A 21,288-nucleotide genomic window follows, 5' to 3' on the forward strand; every position below is an offset into this window, starting at 1 on the left:
TTTATTCAGCAAAACAGGAAAAAAACAAAATCGTTTACCTCTAATGGGAGGTAGAACTGTTCGTCAGCATCACTCAGTTGTTTAGGAAAGCAGTCCCCTCAGAGGATATTGTGGGCAAAGAAAATTCAAAGTTTGGCTTTGATAAATTCAGAGTTTCCATGATTTGTACTACTTCTTCAATCAGGAAGAGAGTATCTGACTTTAATTTGCCACGTATTACCATAGTTTTTTCAGTCTATTTTGAAAGTTTAAAGTATAGGCTATGCAAAACCAATCTTAACAATTAGAATTTTACTTTGGTATTTAAAAAGTGAGCTGCAATGTGTTTAAAATGCTAACACATACAGAAAGCAATAAACATTATTTTACACATTGATTCCCCATTGTGTATCCATCATATTTTCTTCCTTACCATAGCTTCTTGCTGCTTCATTCTTCCAAGGCATCTACTTCGTGGGGAAATTCATTTGCACTACTCTGATGGCTATCAGGTAGCTATTCCATAGTTTGCTAAACTTGCAGAAAGTACTACACTTCCAGATATCATTAGATCCCATGTATATAATGGCTGCTGCTTCCATCTAAAGACATAAATGGTCATGTGTCTTTGCCATGGTGCTTGGAAAAAGAATGTGTCAAAAATGTAGTGAGCTTCCTGGTATGCACACGCCCATCTTACTCTATCATGATCTTTCTTCTTCCTTTTTTCCTGTGTGTATGCATGTGTATGTGTAAGTCAAATATGACTTTCAGGCTGGCTAAATGAGGTAAATATTTCCAGTCCATATTGAACTATTTAGCTCACACTGCTAATTTTCTGCCATGTTGTCTGTTTCAAGTATAAAAGATGGTAATAATAGGAAACTTTTTGGGAATCAGGGCAAATTTTATTGGGTCACCCAAAAGGAATGATTTGAGGTCACCAGAAAGACTGCTTAACAATGTCTCCCATAAAGATGAGTAATATACTATTTGAGACATTCTTTTTTAAAAATTTTTTAGTTGTAGATGGACACAATACCTTTATTTTATTTGTTTATGTGGTACTGAGGATTGAACCTAGTGCCTCACACATGAGAGGCAAACGCTCTACCACTGAGCCACAACCCAGCCCCTTGAGACATTCTTTTGGGTTAGGAATTGTTCTCTTCATAAACTTATCTTCAAAAATACTAGTTTTAACATATTAAATTCCTAAAACTATATTAGAAATGTGTTGTTTGGGTAGCATTAGTCATGGGTGGAGGAAGAGTAAAATGCCTAAAAATGCCAACAAATGTTCAGAAAGGATTGGTAAAGATTCCAAAGAAAAACTTCCAGGATTTCATGATACTGATGTTGGCCCCATTGGAAGGATTCTCTAACAGTTATTTAACAGGCTTTTGTCTGAAAATATCATTAACTGCAACAAAAGCAAAGCTTTGAAACCAAAATTCCTCCCTCAAAATGTTAGTTTCACTATTGTATATAGTTACAGTTTGAGTATCTAAGATTATAAGTGGCTCTCTGGCTATTTCTTTATTGTAAATCTTTTCCTTTTGTACGTAAAAATGTGTGTAATTGTGTGTGTGTGTATGTGTTTATAGTATAGAAGAGAAAGCAAATGATCATAATATTGTTATAAGCCATGAGAGCTCAACAAAGGTTGAACCCAGAAGAGTAATGTAAACAAAGCCAGGGCCAGTGAAAATCTGCAAAGAGCAACAACCTGAAATGTATATGGGAGCTGAAACTCAAACCAAATAGTGCTCCCAAGCAAACTGTAGCTTTACGTGCAGGAATATGTATAGTTTTCCTTTACAAAAGGCAATCCTTTGAACCAGAGGCCCATGTGAGATAGGAGGAGAAATCTTTTTCTAATTTTCTAAAGGAGACATAGAGATGATTCTGATGAAATGTATTATTTTTACATAATGTAAAAATAAGGTACAAATAGATTGGTGAAGTGAGTTGGAAGGCAATAAAACAAGTCAGCAATATTATAATAATCCAAGCATAAGTTAATAAGGATTTGGGAAGTATCATGAACACGTCATGGACAACTGCAAATTGGGGTTGAGAAAGACTAAATGCCAGAAAGAGACTTAGTTATTGAAAAGAACTGAATTGTTATTCCATTAAAAGAACGTAGTCAGATCAGCTGCTTTAGGAAGTAGGTGTGATGATCATATAGTAGAGCTTTCAAATAATGAGACTGAGTAGCTAACCAAATTTATATTTTTCCCTCACTAGTTTCTGGTTCCTTGTTTCATGTTCCTACTACAATCCCCTTTCACTCTCCTTTAACATCAGGAGATGTTAATCATGATTCCATGAATGGGCTACTGTAGGTTTGCAAAACTCTTGAAATTGTGGGCATATTGTTGATTTTTTAAAAATGTTTAACATTTTTAAGTGTCTTGTTTTAGAATTGTTCTTATTTTTCCTTCAAAAATTTTTTATGGGGAAGTGAATAGGAGACATGTATAAACGATAGAGAGATGAAAAGATGATAGATGGATAGATAGATAGATCTTCATTGTCATTTCAGCATCTGAGGGAGAATGAATAGAGTGGAGTAATATTCTTTTTTTTTTTTTTTTTTTTTTTTTTTTTTGTACCTAGGAAGAACACTGGAACACTCTACGGTCCTTTTTAATTACTTATTTTGAGACAGGCCTTGCTTGGTTGTTTTAGGACTCACAAAGTTGCTGAGTCTGACCTTGAACTTGTGATCATCCTGCCTCAGCCTCCAGATTTTGTGGGATTACAGGTGTGCACAACTGTGTTTGGCTTGGAGTCATCTTTTTTTTTTTTTTTTTTTTTTTTTTTTTTGGTATCAGGTATTGAACCTAGAGGAACTTAACCACTGAGCCATAACCCCATTCCTTTTTTGTATTCTATTTAGAGATAGGGCCTCACTAAGTTGCAGAGGATGGCTGTGAACTTGTTATCCACCTGCCCCAGCCTCCCAAGTTGCTGCGATTACAGGTGTGTGACACCACATCTGGCTGAAGTTATCATTTTAAGAATCAAAGAAATTAGAAGAAAAGTTCAGTACTTTCACTTAATACTTACAAACAATTTAAGCAGGAAGAAATAAAAATAACAAATTTTTAAAAAGTCTCAGAACCCATCACAGAGAAGAAATTCTATATGCTGATAAATGTTATAATGACGAGAAGACAAAATTCCTTAACTCCTGTAGCCCACTGGCTGTCAGTAAACTAAGTTGAACAAGGTGTATGTGAACAAGGAATAAGAAAAGGAACTAATCCAGTATGTCCTTGCAGACTGACACAGATAAGATTGGTGATTACAAGAAGGAATGAATTTGAGAGATGTTCCAAAGGAAAAAAAAAAAAAAAAAACTGGATTTTGTGTCTGACTTTGGAGGTTGAGAGAAAGGAGGTAATCAACAGGCAATATATTTTGGGCCTCACTAACTAGGTGGATAATGCTACCATGAAAGGAGGTGGAGCCAGGCATGGTGGCACACACCTGTAATTCCACCAGCTCCCCAGCAGCTTGAGAGGCTAAAGCAGGAGGATTGTGATTTCAAAGCCAGCTTCAGCAATTTAGTGAGACCCTAAGGAATTCAAGAGACCCTGTCTCTAAATAAAATATAAAAAAGGCTGGGGATGTGGTTCAGTGGTTAAGAACCCCTGGTTTCAGTCCCCAGTACCAAAAAAGAAAAGAAGGAGGAGGAGGAAGAGGAGGAGGAGGAGGAGGAGGAGGAGGAGGGGGAAAAAAGAAAGGAAAAGAGAAGAAAAGAAAGGAAATAGAGCATCACTCATCTGTTCAACAAGTGTTTATTAAGCAAATAGTACCTGTAAGTACTCTACTCAGTGGCACAGTAGTAAGGCATGGCTTCTCTTCCCAAGGATTTTTAAAAAAATGTATTGGTTTACTATTCCTACTAAAGGAACATAATTAGAAAGAAATCTTATCACTTCTAGAAATAGTAGATAAGTAAGAGAGAAAGGGGAAAGCTGAAGAATGACTTACCTACTCACCAAAGCTACTTTGTTCCAAGAATGCCTTGGACACATATAAATTGACTTATTACGATGATCACTTTTACTCTAATTGCTATGACTTGTCCCTTGATATACTTTTATTTAAGCTCTCTCTGCCCTCACTTTCACAAATTTCTCTGACTAAAAAACAGCTTGAGGTTCCAGTATTATTCACCTATTTGGAGGTGACTGAAGAATGCTGTTAGCCTCTTTTAAACAGCACTGATTTTCTCTTGGCACCGTTACACAACAACAAAATCACTGTGCAGAGAAATTTATGGCATTAGATTACATTCATGGAAATGGTCGATTGGAAGGAACTGGCCTAGATCTCTTGGTGTTTTAACCAGACCAGAACAAACTAATCTGCTTCAAGCCCTGTCACATATTTCTGTGAAACTGAATTGTGGGAGTCCTGTTTTCATATTCCTTACTGCTTGTGATGAACTTTCAAGACACTTGCAGTTGTTTTTAAAACTTACAGCATTGACTCAGAGACAATTTTTTCTTTCATACTTAAATAGCTTCAAAGTCATTTTAAAAAAGAAACTTCATTTTCTCATGGATTGGTGAAGCTTCTATATTTATGTATGAAGCAATTAATTTAGTTTTTAAAGTATTTCTTTAAGAATGAGGGTTTATTTTATTATTGTCCAGGTGGTAGGTTCTATCAGAGTACAAAAATTGTTTATTTACATTCTTTTTGTTCCTTGGAAATCTGGCTAAGAGGAATCCATTCCTTTAAAAATATACTTGATCTGTTAATTCCACAAACACTTATGAAAAACACCTATCATGTACCAAAGACTTTTGGGTGGTAGATGAATGCAAAGATCAAATAACAAGAGTTTAGAGGAAGCTCAAATTTAGATGAGTTCTATTATTACCCTCATTTTACAGATGAGAAACCTGAGGCTTAAAAACTTCCTCAGACAACTTGTGCAAGACAACACACAGAGAAGTACTTTAAGCACGATTTCAAACCATGTTCACCCAAGGCCTCTGTTCTTCTCACTGTTATACTCTCTCTCAGAGGAAGAACACTACACTTTTACTAATTTTTTCATATCTTATGCAATAACCAAGATAAAGTAATATTTGTATGTACCAAAAAATTACATAAACTACATAAATAATATTTACATGTTGACTAATTTATTAATATCCATCAGCTACACGAAAAAATTCACTTGAGCATGTCTAGCCATTTTCAGTTACACAGCAGCTGCACAACCTCTTTTAGCTTCTTGGTGAAAGACTATCTCATTGCAGGTGGGGAGAAGGGTAATGTGAAATTTAAGGCCTGGAAAACAACAAAAGAGAAAGGAGACTTTCCCGGAGGGTAGTCTCCAGGTGCCCTGTGTGTACCCTTAAGCACATTTGTTTAGGGGACAGCTGAGGTATGATCTCATTTGTAGAGTTATTCCATCTTCTTCTATTTGCTCACTTCTAGAGTCAATGATTCCTATGCCTAAGCACTTTAGTAGGAGGTGGGTCTTCAGAGAAGAGCAAACCATTGTTCCTGACTTCAAGGGATTTTCAATTTAATTATATTGTTAAGAGTGTACCTTTCTAGAGTTCTGTGACTGACTTCTTTCATCTGGAGAACTCATTGACACCATATAGACCTACTTTTAGGAGCAGCTGAGTTTGGGGAAGTGATTTTAGGGTACTCAAACTACTTTCCAGTAGTGTTTAAAATATCAAAATTAGACAATCTAGCCCCTCCACTGAAAACTGATTTCAATAAAAATGTCAACCACTTGCCTAGGGTAACATCATATATATAACAACTAAAATATTATTTTTTCTATTTACTTATATGTGGCACTGAGACTCAGACCCATTGCCTCACACATGCTAGGCCTGTGGTCTACCACTGAACTAATAACCCCAACCCCTGGGGTAATATTTTAAGTTGTGATCCGTGAGCTCTCTGAGGGGAGAAAACCCTTTCAATTCATCTTTGTTTCCTTAAAACCTAGCCCAGTGTATTGTACAAAATAAGTCCTCAATAAGTGATGAATGAATAAACAAGTCACTCCCACCTTAGCAAAAATAAAAGAGAAGTTTTGAATGTGGGGAAAAATAGCAGATGAATACTCTTAGGGAAGAAGGTGGAGAGCAACTAATATTAAGAGGAAGCTGAGATAAAATTAGCCTCTTTTGCATTTGACAAGAGTTCAGTTCTTGGTTTGTCAAAATATCTCAAAATTTCTTTAAGCTCCACTAACCTTCCCTGGCATGTTCATACTTTCTCTCCATGGCCTTATCAGTGTGTGTGTTCTGTAGCTCAGTGACCTTAAGCTACCCAAGAGAGAACTTTTGTTCTTTCCTAAGAAGCATACATTCTTCCAATGGACCACAATGAAACATACCCTCCATTAGCTTATGATGAGTTCATCGTTTCCATGCACACATTTGTACCTGGCTGTTGCTCTAGGAATCTAAAAGGGTCATTGGGTACCCAAAATAAATGAGAGAAAAGAAATAAAGTCCTGCAGTTTAATCTTTTGTTTATAATACTGTGACCACAGATTTGGAGGGCTCCAGCAGAGTCTATTCACAAGAGGGCAAAGGATGATATATGTTTGTTCTGTTTGACTTTCAGAGAAATCTACTTTGTATTTCCTCCAGAGGGAAGTTGAGAAGGAAAGTGATAATTTAGGGTTCTCATGATGGGACTTAACTTGGTTTGATCTCTTTCCACACATTTAATCTCCAAACAGATGTCAGCACTTTTTGTAGACCTCTCCAAGACCCTGGTTTTTGAAATCTGTACAGTTCTGAAATTTAAAATGAGTGGTAGTCAGGATCTTGGTTTTGGAAGGAACATTTCTATATTAAGGGCCAAACCCAAATTTCTAATAAGAATGCTAGTCTGTGTTGGGCCTGGAAACTATCAGAAGCACTTGTAATTAATGAACTGGTGAAGGTTACCTCTTAATGACCAGGTGTTAACATCAAAAGGTTTTGAGCTTCTCTGTATAAGGGCAATAAAAATCTAAGTACATGATTTCAAGAGGCGCTTTGTTATCCCAAACAATTTTTTAAAGGAAAGGGAATAGGATAAGAAGTAAAAAAGAAAGCAAAATATGCATAAAAATTAAGTATTAACTCATGGCACTATACACTGAAGATAGGCATATTTCATTCCCTGTATATTATACATTAATTTACTAAAATCTTATTTGTGGCAAAGAAAAATTAATTTAGCATTGGCTAAGGCAAAGATTTCAAGCCAATGGGACAATATAAAATGCATACTTACATAATTTTTGTATAGGGAAATCAAGACACCAAATACAGAAACTTTAATTGAAAAAAGAATGATGGGGTTGATTACTTGAAAATTTTAAATATTTTATACAAAAGAAAATAAGAAAAAAATAAAAGCGAATGACTAACACTGAGGAAAGTATTTGCAATCAATATTGCAGTTGTGCCTTTAAAAGTTCTTATAAGTTAATAGAAAAAGTGTAAAGTTTAATTGAAAATAAATATAGGGGCTAGGGATATAGCTTAGTAGTATAGCACATGCCTAGCATCCACAAGGCTCTGGGTTTTGATGCCCAGTACCATAAAAATATTACTATGAAGTGTTGAACTTAGTGAAAATATCTTTCTTTATATTAAAATACTTTTAAAAGAAAAATATAAGACATGTGTAAGAAATAAAGTACAGAGGAAACAGTGATTGTGGTATACATTTGAAAAAACATTTTTCCTCATATTCAAAAGTTTTAAAAAATTAAATGAGCGACTTCTGGAAATATGAAGTAGATGTGTTTTTCCCTATATACCTCACTAAGTAAACAAAAAACATGGACAGTATATTTTTTTAAAAGGAGAAAGCTCTGAAAATCTAAAATAAGAACGTGGACTCACTAAGGACTCCAGGACTCAAGGAATAATAGAGAACTGAATTCCCTTGATTTTCTTTTGCCTCATATCACAGATTTGTTGCTGGAGGAATAGCAATTTGAAAATGTCAATAGAAAAGCCTCAAGAAAATACTCCTTTTATAAGTCAAAGGACCAGAAAATTGACACATAGAAAACTTGTCCCCAGGCATGGTGGCACATGCCTGTAATCCCAGTGGCTCAGGAGGCTGAGCTTGGAGGATTGTAAACTCAAAGGCTGCAGCTTCAGCAGTTTAGCGAGTCTCTAAGTAACTTGGTGGGATCCTGTCAAAAGAGTAAATAAAAAGGGTCAGGGATGTGGCTCAGTGATTGAGCACTCTTGGGTGAAATCCTTTGTTACCCACCCACCCCCCAAAAAAGAGGAAAGGCAGAAAACTTGTACAAAATAAAACCTTTACTTTAGTCAAATGAAAGGTCCAGGAAAAAAAGCCACCTGACCACAACCCCACTTCTTCCAGCACAGATCAAGCAAGAATTCCAGGTTTTCTCCCTCACTAGGCTGTGAAACAAAGTGCCTTGTCTTTTCCTCCACCCTCCTCCACTGGAGTGGTGTCTTAGCAATAAAAATTCAAGATTTTTATCCCCACTGAGCAGTAACAAGCTCCCTCCTAACTAAAGTGTCAGTAAAGACCACATGTAGAGCTTTAAATTCCAGGAGGACTTAATAATAAATAGATAATCCCTGCCCTTGTCTGTGGTAGAATCAGAGAAGGACGATAGAGTCATTGCCCACAAATAATAGTGAGAACATCACCTCTCACAGTGTCAATGGTGGCCACTCCGGAGCCGAAATAAGGCAATCATTATTATCAAGTATCAAGTGTGGTAGAGTGGGGAACCTCATCCACCAGTAGTATGAATCTCTCTCCCAGCATTGGAGTAATGTCAGATGAGAAATATTTAAAAAGATTTAGAAAAGATTCAATGTCTTATATTACCTACCATGTCCAGGATCAATTACAAGATAATTATTTTCACCAATAACCAGGAAAATCAAAAAATATGTAAGAGAAAAGTTTAAAAGAGGTCAATTCTGAGATAGCAGTTGCTAAAATTATCTGACAATAATTTTAATGTAGCCATTATAAAAATAAAGAGAAATCATGAACACACTTAAATTTTAAAAAGATATCAGCACTAAAGAAAATTCACATTATCATAACTACTAATGCAAAATGAACATTTGATAAAATTCAACATGTATTCATAATATAGCTTCTAATAAAACTGGACATAGAGAATGAGTTTCCCCAACTAGATAAAATATTATTTTAAAAACAGAATTATACATAATGGTAACAAATGGGACACCATTGCACTAATTCTGAGAAAACAAAAACTTAAGATCTCATTTTTTTTCAACATAGTCCTTTTCTACATAATAGTAGAATTTATAGTCAGTGTGAACAGGTAAGAAAAAGAAATATAAGATAAACATATCAGGAATACCCTATTTGTATATGGTGTGATGATCTACATAGAACTTCCCCAAGGAATCTACACAAATCCTCCTAGAACTAACAAGTAAATTCACAGTACACAGGTCAACATAAAAATCATTTGTATTTCTATATACTAGCAATGAACATATGAGAATTACTTTAAAATGCAGTGCCATTTACATTCACTCAAATGAAATGAAATAGGAGGTATGAATCTTAAAAAAGATTCTGAATCTCTATGCTGACAACTAAACGATGTTAATGAAATGTAAAATTGCCTAAATTAAGACACACATACTTTGTTCGTGAATTGGAAGTGTTAGTTTTCCCAAAATGTACATATAGGCTTAATGTAATGTAATTTCTACCAAAATTCAAGTAAGATTTGTTTTGTATTCAGAACAAAATTAATTTAAAATTTATATAAAAAGGTAAAGGAAATACATAGCAGACCTATTTTGAAAAAGCCCAATGAAATTGTAGAATTGAGTGTGCCTATCTCAAGAAGCATTATATATCTGTAGCCAAGACAGTATCAAAGTGGCAAAATGATAGCTATGTAGATTAAAGGAAAATATAGAAAACCAGAGATAGGTCCACAGAGATATAATCAAGCAACTTTTTAACAGAGATATGAAAGAATAGAATGGAGGTTTCAATTTCAAGACATGGTGCTGAAGTAATTAGACATCATTGACCTTAACATCACACCTCTCCAAAAATTAACTCAAAATATATCATAGCTTTACATGTAAAATGTACAAATATAAAACTTTTCAAAAATATACAGGAGAAAATTTCCCCAGTGTGAATTTCCGAATGCAAAATTGTGCAATAGCTAGGTAGGTAAGATGCAACGATCAGCAGAAATTGGGTAAAAAGTACATAGAACCTCACTGTACTATCTTTGCAACTTCTTGTGAATAGATGATTATATCAAAATAAGAAGTCAATACAAATTTAGCATCATGTTTTCATGGAAAAATGAAAATAATCTTGTTATCTCTGTGATTAATTAATGATTGCCAATGCTTCATGAATCTTGTAGATCTGTATCTTTTACGTCTGGTAAGAGATTAAAAAGTAGATTTAAAATGTACATTTTGATAACAATAAAAAGTAGATTTAAAATGTACATTATGATAGTAATAATGTTAATAGAAGCATAACTCTATTCCAGGCAGTTTGTCCCCTGTATCAGTGTTATAGTGAGCATCTTTGTCCTTGCATACATGAGTATATGTCTCCTTAATATCTCTAGGCCTTAGTATTCTGTCAGTAGAAATAAGGAAATGGTTGCTGTGATGACTAATATTGTGTGTCAGCTTGACTGGGTTAATGGGGCTCCAGGTAACTGTTAAAATTAGGTTTGTCTATGAAGCTGTTTCTGGAAGATACTAGCATTTAAATTAGTAGACTGAGTAAAGAAAATATATCCTCACCTCACTAATGTGAGAGAATTATCCTATCCATTAATGCCCTGGATAGAATAAAGTTGAAGAAGGGCAAATTTGTGCTCTCTTTTCTTTAGATGGAACATACATCTTTTGCCATCAGACATCAGAACTCCTAGTTTTTGGCCCTTTGTACTCCAGGGTTTCTAACATTAATCCTTCTGTGCCATCCACTGCCACCACTGGCTCTCAGGCCTTCAGTCTCGGATTCAATTACATTGCTGGTTTTCTTGGTTCTTCAGATTATAGATAGCATATTGTGGAGTTTCTTGGACTTCATAACTACATGAGTCAATTCTCATAATAAGTTCTTGCTTACATGTCTATATATCTTTTTGGTTCTATTTCTCTGGAGAATGCCAATTAATAAAAATTTTGGTAATGAGAGTGGTTCTACAGAAAGAAATTTAAGGATAAACTTTCTGAATTGTTTCTTGTATTATTGCATTGGGTCTCTTATCTGATTATAATCAAAAAATGTTAATTCTATTTCTAGTGGTAAAGAGAGCACTAGAGAGAAATAACAAACTGATGAACAAGCAGCATCCAGTGCATTCTAGTAGCTTTCTTAGATTGAATTAAGTCAAGAGTTGTGCAGCTGAATGGTGAGATGGGGAGGAGAGGGAAAAGTGCTGGAATCTAACTCAGAGTCAACCAACGGATGTAACACAGGAATAGTGTTTATTTTTTTTTAATTAAAAGAGAATTAGAGCCAGGAGCAGTGGTGAATGCCAATAATCCCAGTGGTTTAGGAGGCTGAGGCAGGAGGATCGAGAGTTCAAAGCCAGCCTTAGCAACTTAGGGAGGCCCTAAGCAACTCAGTGAGATCCTGTCCCTAAAAAAAATACAAAAAAGAGCTGGGGATGTGGCTCAGTGGTTAATTACCCCTGAGTTCAATCCTTGAAAGAGAGAATATGACTATGATTTAGAAAACAAAATGAAATAAACTCCACCAATGCTGTGCACACACCTACTTCATAAGGGCAAAGAAGATTCCCCCATATACCTGAAAAAAGTAGTCATAAGGATTTTTAAAAATTCAGACTCTACTACTGGGTAGGTAAGCAACTTGAGAATAAAGGAGATTTAATGAGATGGTGTGGATGAAGAAATTACCTATAATTCCAGGCACTTCCCTGTTGATTCAGAGAGGACTGGGAAGATGAAATATCTTAAAAGAACTTCATTGTCTAAGTTGTCTGTTCAGGAGATCAGAAATCCTTGCACTTTTTTTCTATTTCTTTGTTACCTATAATTTTTTAAATCTCCAAGACCCAATGGCCACCTTTTCATTTTTTTTCATTTGACTATTGAATGCCTGGGTCAAAAGTCAACCAGGCCTCAGAAGTAAAACTATGGCATTAACCCACTAGGAACTCTAAATTGTAACAGGCTGCAAGCAGCTCCTTTGAATTTGGTGATCTAGAACTATCCTGGTGCATGCGCACATGCTGTAGTCTGGCACAGTTTAATCTGTCCAGATTTCAACCACTGGAATTTATCACAGACTTTTCAGGGCCATCTCATCCATGCAGGAGAAGGACAGTACAAGAGGTATCCTTTTATCCTGCGGGCACAGGTACATTCTTTGCAGAACTTTCAGAACCACCCCAAACATGCCAGAGAAGGTTAGATTAAGGTATCATTAGCCCCAGGGTCATGGTATTTCTAACAGGGATACACAAAGGCACTCTCTCCAGTAAGGAAAAAATCTGGCAGCAGGGCTGCAGATACTCAGGGATGTTCCTTTAGACTCTCTTCGGAGCTTTTTAAAAACTAACTTGCTACTTTAAAAAAAGAAGCAAATAAAAGGAAAAGAATTACTTTTTAAAGATAAATAAAAGATTGTTCAAACATGAAAAAAAGAAAATACACAGGCAATACTACACATACAGGCACAGGCAATGACTTCCTCAACGGGATTCCCAGAGTTCAAGAAATAATAGCCAGAATCAATAAATAGAATAGTATTCAATTAAAAGGCTTATTCACAAAGGAAATAATATTGCAAAGAGAGAAACTACATTATGAGATAAACTCTTTATGTCACAATATCCAGAATATGCAAAGAACTCTAAAAATTCAATACCAAAAAAGATACAGCAAAAAAAATTAAAACAAATAACCCATTTGATAAATGATAAAATGGAACTAAACAGACATTTCTCAAAAGAAATGCAAATGTCCAAGAATTTGATTTTAAAACATTCAACATCTTTTGCCATCAGAGAAATGAAAATCAAACCTACACAGAGATTATGATTACTCCATTCAGAAAGGCAATCATCAGCCGGGTCCAATGGCACACACCTGTAATCCCAGTGGCTCAGGACAATGAGGCAGGAGGATTGAGAGTTCAAAGCCAGCCTCAGCAAAAAGTGAGGAGCTCAACAACTCAGTGAGACCCAGTATCTAAATAAAATACAAAAAATAGGGCTGGGGATGTGGATCAGTTGTTGAGTTACCCTGAGTTCAACTCTTGGTGTCCCCCCAAAAAATAAAGCAAGAAAAGCAATCATCAAGAATACAAATAACAATAAATACTTTTAAGGATTCAAGGAAAAGAAACCCTTATACATTATTGATGGAAATGTAAATTATTATAGCCATTATAGAAATCAACGTGGAGTTTACTCAGGAAACTAAAAATTGAGATATCATATAATGCAGCTATGGCAGTCCTCAGTTTTATCAAAAAGAATTAAAGGTGCCATACTTTAGATATACGTGCATTCCCATATTTAAAACAACATGATTCACAAAAACCAAGTCATTGAGCTAGATTAGGTGTCCATCAACAGAGGAGTGGTAAAGAAATGCAGTACATGTACACAATGGAATTTTATTAAACTATAAAAAAGAACAAAATTGTCATTTGCAAGAAAATGTATGGAACTGGAGAGTATCATGCTGAGTGGAAAAATCAAACTGAGAAAGATAAGTGTCATATGTTTCCTCTCATATGTGAAAACCAGAGAGAAAAATGAAAAAAATGACACCTCATGAAAACAGAAGGCAGACCATCATACTATTAAAGTAGAAGAAGAGGGTCAGGGAGAAGGAGGAAAGAAGGGTACAGGGAGGTTCTAGGGAGTGAAACAGATAAAATTATGTTTTGTGTATGTATAAATATGACATAATGAAATCCACTTATCTGAATAATTAATATGCACAAATAAACATTTTAAAAACAACTTGCTGCTTTAAAAAAGAAGCAAATTATCTTCTTTTGTAAAGTGTCTACCCTGTTCCTTAGCCCATTTATTGATTGGGTTCTTTGTATTTTTGGTGTAAGGTTTTTTAAGTTCTTTATAAACTTTGGAGATTAGTGCTCTATCTGAAGTGTATGTGAAAAAGATTTTCTCCCACTCTCTATGCTCTCTTGTTACATTATTGTTTCCTTTGCTGAGAAAAAGCTTTTTAGTTTGAATCCATCCCATTTACTGACCCTTGTTTTCCTTTCTTGCATTTTAGGAGTCTTGATAAGGAAGTCTGGTCCTAAATCAATGTGTTGGAGATTCGGGCCTACTTTTTCTTCTATTAGGTGCAGGGTCTCTGGTCTGATTCCTAGGTCCTTGATCCATTTTGAGTTGAGTGTTCTGAAGGGTGAGAGATAGGGGTTTAGTTTCATTTTACTGCATACTGATTTCCAATTTTCCCAGCACCATTTGTTGAAGAGGCTATCTTTTCTCCATTGTATATTTTTGGCACCTTTGTCTAGTATGAGATAACTGTTGTCTCTGTGTCTTCTATTCTCTACCATTGTTCTACTTGTCTGTTTTGGGGCCAATACCATGCCACATTTGTTACTATTGCTCTGTAGCATAATTTAAGGTCTGGTATTGTGATACCTCCTGTTTCACCCTTCCTGCTCAGAATTGCTTTGGCTATTCTGGGTCTCTTATTTTCCAGATGAATTTCATGATTGCTTTCTCTATTTCTATGAGGAATGTCATTGGAATTTTAATTGGAATTGCACTGAATCTTATAATGCCTTTGGTAGTATGGCCATTTTGAAAATATTCATTCTGCCTATCCAAGAACATGGGAGATCTTTCCATCTTCTAAGGCAATTAACAAATATATGAAAAAGTGTTCAACATCTCTAGTAATTAGAGAAATGTGAATAAAAACCAACCTAAGATTTAACCTCACTCCAATTAGAATGACTATGATCAAGAAAACATGCAATAGTAGGTGTTGGTATGGATGTGAGGAAAAAGGCACACATGTACATTGCTGGTGGAGTTGCAAATTAGTGCAGCCACTCTGGAAAGCAGTGTGGAGATTCCTCAGGAAACTTGGAATGGATCCACCTTTTGACCCAGTTATCCCACTCCTTAGTTTATACCGAAAAGACTTAAAATCAACATGCTACAGTAATGCAGCCAAGTCTATGTTTATAGCAGATCAATTCACAATAACTGGATTGTGGAACAAACCTAGATGCCCTTCAGTAGATGAATGGATAAAGAAACTATGGTACATATATACAATGGAATATTATTTGGTCATAAAGAAGAATAAAATTGTGACATTTGCAGAAAATGGATGGAATTGGAGAATATCATGCTAAGTGAAATAATACAATCCCAAAAATCCAAAGGCCAAATATTTTCTCTGGTAAGTGGATAATGATACATAATGCTGGTGGGGGGTGGGGGGCAAGAGAAGAATAAAGGAACTTTGGATTATGTAGAGGAAAATGAGAGGGGTCAGGGGGCAGGAATAGGAAAGATGGTGGAATGAGACAGATATCAGTACCCTATGTTCATGTATGATTACACAAATGGTGTGAATCTATATTTTGTACAACCCTAAAAATCAAAAGTTGTACCCCATTTGTGTACAATGAATCAGAAAAGCAGTCTGTAAAAATAAATAAATAAATAAGCAAATAAATGGAAAAGAATTACTTTTAAGTGATAAATAAAAGATCCTCTAGAACTGAAAAAAAAAAAAAGAACATTGATCATCCATGGATTGGACTGTTTATAGAGATAGTCAAAATATATGCATTGAATACTCCTAATCAACTACTTACAAGAAGCAAAGAGGTAAGTAATTCTGTATATGATACTCTTGAATAGTTTTAGAAAAATAATGATTATACTGATGTTTGTTGGTTGGTCCTAATATCCCTGGACAAATTGAGGAAAGAAAAGGGTGAGCTCAAGGGTTCAAATTCTCAGCTTAGCTGCCACCTAAACTATCTAAGAGCATCAAGGTGTGCCCTGAAGAAAACTCTTATCTTCTCTAACCACAGGGTTGAAACTTCAGAAATTTAAACACAAGTGACTGGTTGAATTACAGTGCAAATTTAACTTCCAGTCTCACAGAATGTCTACAATTAAGGTCAAGGCATTGATTGGGACAGAATGGGATGATGTAAATTGGGATGGGAATGTAGAGAATACCTTGATTTGGGGAATGTTGAGCCCATAAATCCTAATGAGTCTTCTTTGCCAATGAGGTTTCCTCACTCCCAGGAAGTATCCTCAGCTCCACTGATCGTAGCATTCCCACCCTCAGTTTTGGCATTCTCTCTGCCTCCAATGGTATCAATCTTTCTGCTGCTATCTGGGAGATTAATTTTGAATTTCCTGGGAATATGGTTATGGCCTTCTCTGAGTTAGCCCTCATGTAAGACGTCACATAGGTTCTCTTCAAGACCTACCTGGACCACCTTGTTGTTTGTTTCTAGGTATAAGTAGACTTGAGTCTCAGCAGGTCTCTAAAACCGAGATATAAAATGTCATCCATGAGCAAGTCTACTATGCCCCAATGGAACTACTTGAGTTTTCTAATTTATACAAGCTGAAAATCATGCAACATTTGGGGAATGGGTATTAAGTATATGAATAAGGGTGGAAGAACATAAATTTGGATAGGGCTGTATTTATTGGCATGGAACCACTAAGCTAGGATTCTACATTTAATGTTGCAGCTCTATCAGCTTGGTTGTTTGGCTGAAACATGAACCAAAAATGGTCTACTGTGAGTAAATTGGAAATGTCCAATCTCTATTGGCTTAACACAGAGGGAATCGGAATGTTAGAATGGATTTATCATTTAAGACTCATGCTATGTGAGTACAGAAGATGTGCCTTTCACCTATACATAGAAATAAAAACTCATGTGGAATACTGCAACATCCTCTAGATTTATTGGTAGGACATATGCTTATCAGAGGGTAAGAAATAAGCCTAACTAAAATTCAGAAGCATTTTATCACAGTAAAATTTCTAGACGTCCAGTGGTATGGGATATGTTAAGATACACCTTCTCAGGTGAAATATAAATTGTTGAATCTGGCACCTTCTGTATCCAAGAAAGAGACAGAACACCTAGTGGACCTACCTGAATTTCAGAGATAACATATTCCTCATTTGACTGTGTTGTTCCAGCCCACTTAATGAGAGATCTGAAAAGTTGCTAGTGTTTAGTTCAGCCAAGAATAATTAAAGGTTTTCAATGGGTCAAAGATTTTATACAAACTGCTCTGTCACTTTGGAAGTGTCAGTGGCAGAAAAAGATGATGCTTGGATCTTTTGACAGGCCACCATGGGTGAATTTCAGGGCAGTCATTTAGAATTTTGGATCAAGGCCCTATCATAATCAACAGATAACTCTCTTTCTGAGAGAATTCTTGAGGGTCCAACTCCCACCACATGGTGTCCCAGATGCCAGACATGGAGGTACAGGATTTAATATTTGCTCTGCTGGGTTTGGTTTTGCTTTAGTCTGATCCTTTCTATCTTCCATGTCTCCCTTTTAGAATGGGAACATTTCCCCTGTGTCATTATATCTTGGAAGTGTGTGCATGTAACTTTTTAATTTTTATTTTTGTAGGGATTCACAACTAAACTTGTCTTAAATCTCAGGTGATAATTTAAACTTGGACTTTTGAGCAATTCTGGAACTGCTAAAAATTTAGAGACTCTTGTGGATGGACTGAATGCATTTTGTGGAAAAGGGGTAGAATATTACAGACTAGATCTATAGTGTCCCCCAAAGACTCATTTGTTAAAGAATTGATAGTTAGCCTGGGTGCTATTGGGAGATGACAGAACATTTAGGAAATTAGACCATAAGTCATTGAGTAAGTGCCATTGAACGAATATTGGGAAACACCCCCATTGATTCTTGGTCACCATGAGGTGAGCAACTTTATTCTGCTTTGTGCTCTCCACCATGAGGTTATTCCTCAACACAGGTCCAAAGGCCATAGGATTAAGTCACTGAAGTAGACTGAAACCTCTGAAACTGTAAGCTAAAATAAATATTTCAAGCTAAAGGTTGATTCTCTTTGGTATTTTCCTATGGCAGTGTAAATCTTACTAATACATTCAGTCACTTCAGTTATTGTTAAATGGACTCATGAAAAAAGTAGCCAGGAATGAAACTTTGGGTCATTCCACCAAATATAGATAATGAACAACTGAAGTGCTTAGTGAAGGAAACAGAAACACCGAATGTGTAACAGAAAAAAGCATTTATAAATACCAACTACCACTATGTAACCAGTTACAGAAATGAGGAGTGTGATTGTCATAAGCATTACAAACTTATTTTATTATAAATATTTGCACATCTATGTTTATATACAAATATATGTAGCATGCACACAAATATGTAAATATACATATATATAAAGCAATATCTCTTTTTTCTTTCCTCTTATGTTCACACATTGTGTAATATGTTTTGATTTTTTATTGTTATTTAAGTATGTCTAATCTTACATAATATTTATTTAAGTTATAGTATATAAAAGAAGAGTAAATGTCACTGAAGGATTTCACATCCTCTGTTGGGGAATATGTTTTTGCTGGTACAGGATTGTTTTATCATGTAAAGCATAGATATGACCTTATTTTATCTTCGTTTGGAGATTAAATATGGTTTAAGAAGCTTAAATGGGTGCCAAGTTGACAAGGTGTAGACACATGATAGTTAATTTTATGTGTGAACTTGCCTGAGTTAATAGAATACCCAAATAACTGGTAAAGCATTATTTCTGGGTGTGTCTATAAGGGTGTTTCTGGAAGAGGTTAACATTTGAATCAGAACATTTTAGTAAAGAAAGTATGCCTTCACCAATGCAGGTAAGTATCATCATACTTGAGGGTACCGAAAGAACAAAAATGATGTGGATGGGTAAATTCTCTTCCTGTCTCTTCTTGAGCTGGGAAGTCCATCTTCTTCCCTCAGACCTGGGATATCCTGATTTGGGGGTCTTTGGACTCTGGTACTTACATTAGAATTACTGATCTTACTCTGCCCTGTTCTCAGGACTTCAGCCTTGATGCTGAATTATACCACCAGCTTTCCTGGTTTTCCAGTCTGCAGAGAGCACATGGTGGGGTTTCTTAGCCTTTTTAATTGTGTGAACAAATTTCCATAACAAATTTTTCCTTATGTATCCACACATATCTTATTGGTTCTTTTTTTATGGATAACCTGACTAATACGATTGCTATTACCTACTTATTAGCATTTTCCACATTTGTATTAGAAGACACTATGCCTCTACAACCCCTTACCCATAATATTGTATTGATATTTTGCCAGGATAGGTCAGAGCTATAGAACCATCAAATTCCTTCAGTCGTCACAAAATCCTTCACTAAATACACTGTTGCTTCTTCCTTCTCTAATCACTTTTCATGGGCTTGAAATTTAGCACATAATTTAGTAACATAGAAGAAACTACACCAGGGTGCTAGGATGTGGTCCTTTGTGTGTTTGGTATGTAAACATGAAGATCCCTAAAGACTATTGAGATTTTACATTGGACCTTATGAAGGAACCTCTACTTTTGATGTTTTTATGTTGAAGCAGACAGGACAGCTGAGAAGGCATACGGAAATCTTAGCATGTGAAAATGCAGCATCCTTGAGGATTCGTCTAATACTGAAAGCTAATGCAAGTTTTCACTTTTGATAAAGATACGGGAGAGGCAGGACTTCATATTAAATGTCCTTAATGCTGAAACTTTTACTAATGCTGTTTAACCATGACCAAAAGTAATTTTATCAACAAATCCAGGTTTACTCCTAGTAGTTGTGAAAAATGGAAAAAAAAATTGGAGAACTTCTTTTAGATTATGCAATAAGTTGATAAAAGACTATTTTGCAGTTGTCTTTCCAGACTTGAAATGAGCTATTAATTAACGTGTTCTTGTGTGAAGAGGGTAGAAAGGATCGTCTTGAAAGAAAATTTCCTTTGACAAGTCTCTCTGATTAGTTTAGTGAGCAGAACACTTTTAATGAACAGCTTTTAAGCTTTAGAGAGAGAGAGAAGTGATTATGTATTTTTCAAGTATCTTCTTCAGTATGATCTCTCATCAAAGTTTCTTCTTGTTTTCCTTTAATCTACTTTCTCTAGTAGAAATACCTTTTCATTTTTACTTGAAATAGCTTTTCTTTTTAATTACAAAAGTTATTCACTTTCAATGAGAAAGTATTTTCAGACACAATGAAGCAAAATAGGAGATATAAAAGGAGGAACAAAGCAACAAAACAAGAAAGAAGGAAAAAGATGCAAAAGTACAATTCACTATTTTATTGCCCATGCATTCATGGAAATAAAGTTAGAAACATAATGTTTATATTGTATAATCTACTTGTCCTATTAACAGTGTATTGTGACTATTTCTCCCTATATAAATAATAATCTACACACAATGCCATTTTAAATGACTATCATATTTATTCTCTTGATTGTATAGATCACAATTGAAGATACTATTTAAATTGTCACCAATATTTTATTCTTATTAAGTATACCATGATAAGCATCTTTGTAGATAAATTGGTATGTGTCCTTTATTATTTCTTTAGGCTAAATTGTTACTTCAATTGCAAGGTCAAATGTCAAAATTGTTATTTTTAAGGATTTTTAAAATGCAAACCTTACCTTCCAAGGAACATTATTTTTATAGCACTTTACCTTTTACACAGGGCTATCTTATAAATTCATTTAATCCTTACTAAAATCCTGAGACACGTATTGTATTATTGCTATCTCCCTTTTCCTGAATAGGGAAAAAAACTCAGAGAAGTGAAGTAAAGTAAACCCAATGTTAGAGAGTCAATAAGGAATCAGATTATCTGCTCCAAATTATATGTTCTTTTCACAATGTCACAGTCTGTGGTTACTGGTTTCCACAATTTAGGTTTTCTCAAAATGCAGTACATTATACCTTAATCATGTCCAAATCTTAATGATGCAATCCATCAGATGCTTTCTTGCTCCCAATTTAATATTAAACTCTGTGGTCACTAAAACCTTAAAATGAACATCTGTACTGTGGTGATAGAGATTGTGAGAATATACTAATTTGGAATCTGTCAACAGTTTCATCATTGTTTACTATTTTTCTTTAAAATAAATCTTTAAAATAATTCTTGATGTCCCCAAATAAATATCTCATTATTTTAATGTGTATTCCTAAAGATTGCTTCCA

The 21,288-nt window shown here is 35.1% G+C and overlaps 1 protein-coding gene across 4 annotated transcripts in view; it reads right to left on the bottom strand.

Annotated features, from left to right (window-relative positions):
- LOC306650772 (putative P2Y purinoceptor 10) overlaps positions 1 to 21,288 on the bottom strand; it is a 195,225-nt gene that overhangs the window by 34,049 nt on the left and 139,888 nt on the right. The window contains exon 1 of one of the 4 annotated variants that reach the window (XM_079123068.1): positions 413 to 585. The exons of 1 other annotated variant lie outside the window; for it this stretch is intronic. The gene's annotated coding sequence lies outside the window, so the exon portion shown is untranslated. Of the gene's footprint in view, positions 1 to 38; positions 209 to 412; positions 586 to 21,288 lie in introns of those variants that run through there. 2 more of the 4 variants (XM_079123061.1, XM_079123067.1) reach the window with 2 other exon arrangements.

The sequence above is a fragment of the Sciurus vulgaris genome (assembly GCF_902686455.1).
Source record: "Sciurus vulgaris genome assembly, chromosome: X".
Lineage (NCBI taxonomy): Eukaryota > Metazoa > Chordata > Mammalia > Rodentia > Sciuridae > Sciurus > Sciurus vulgaris.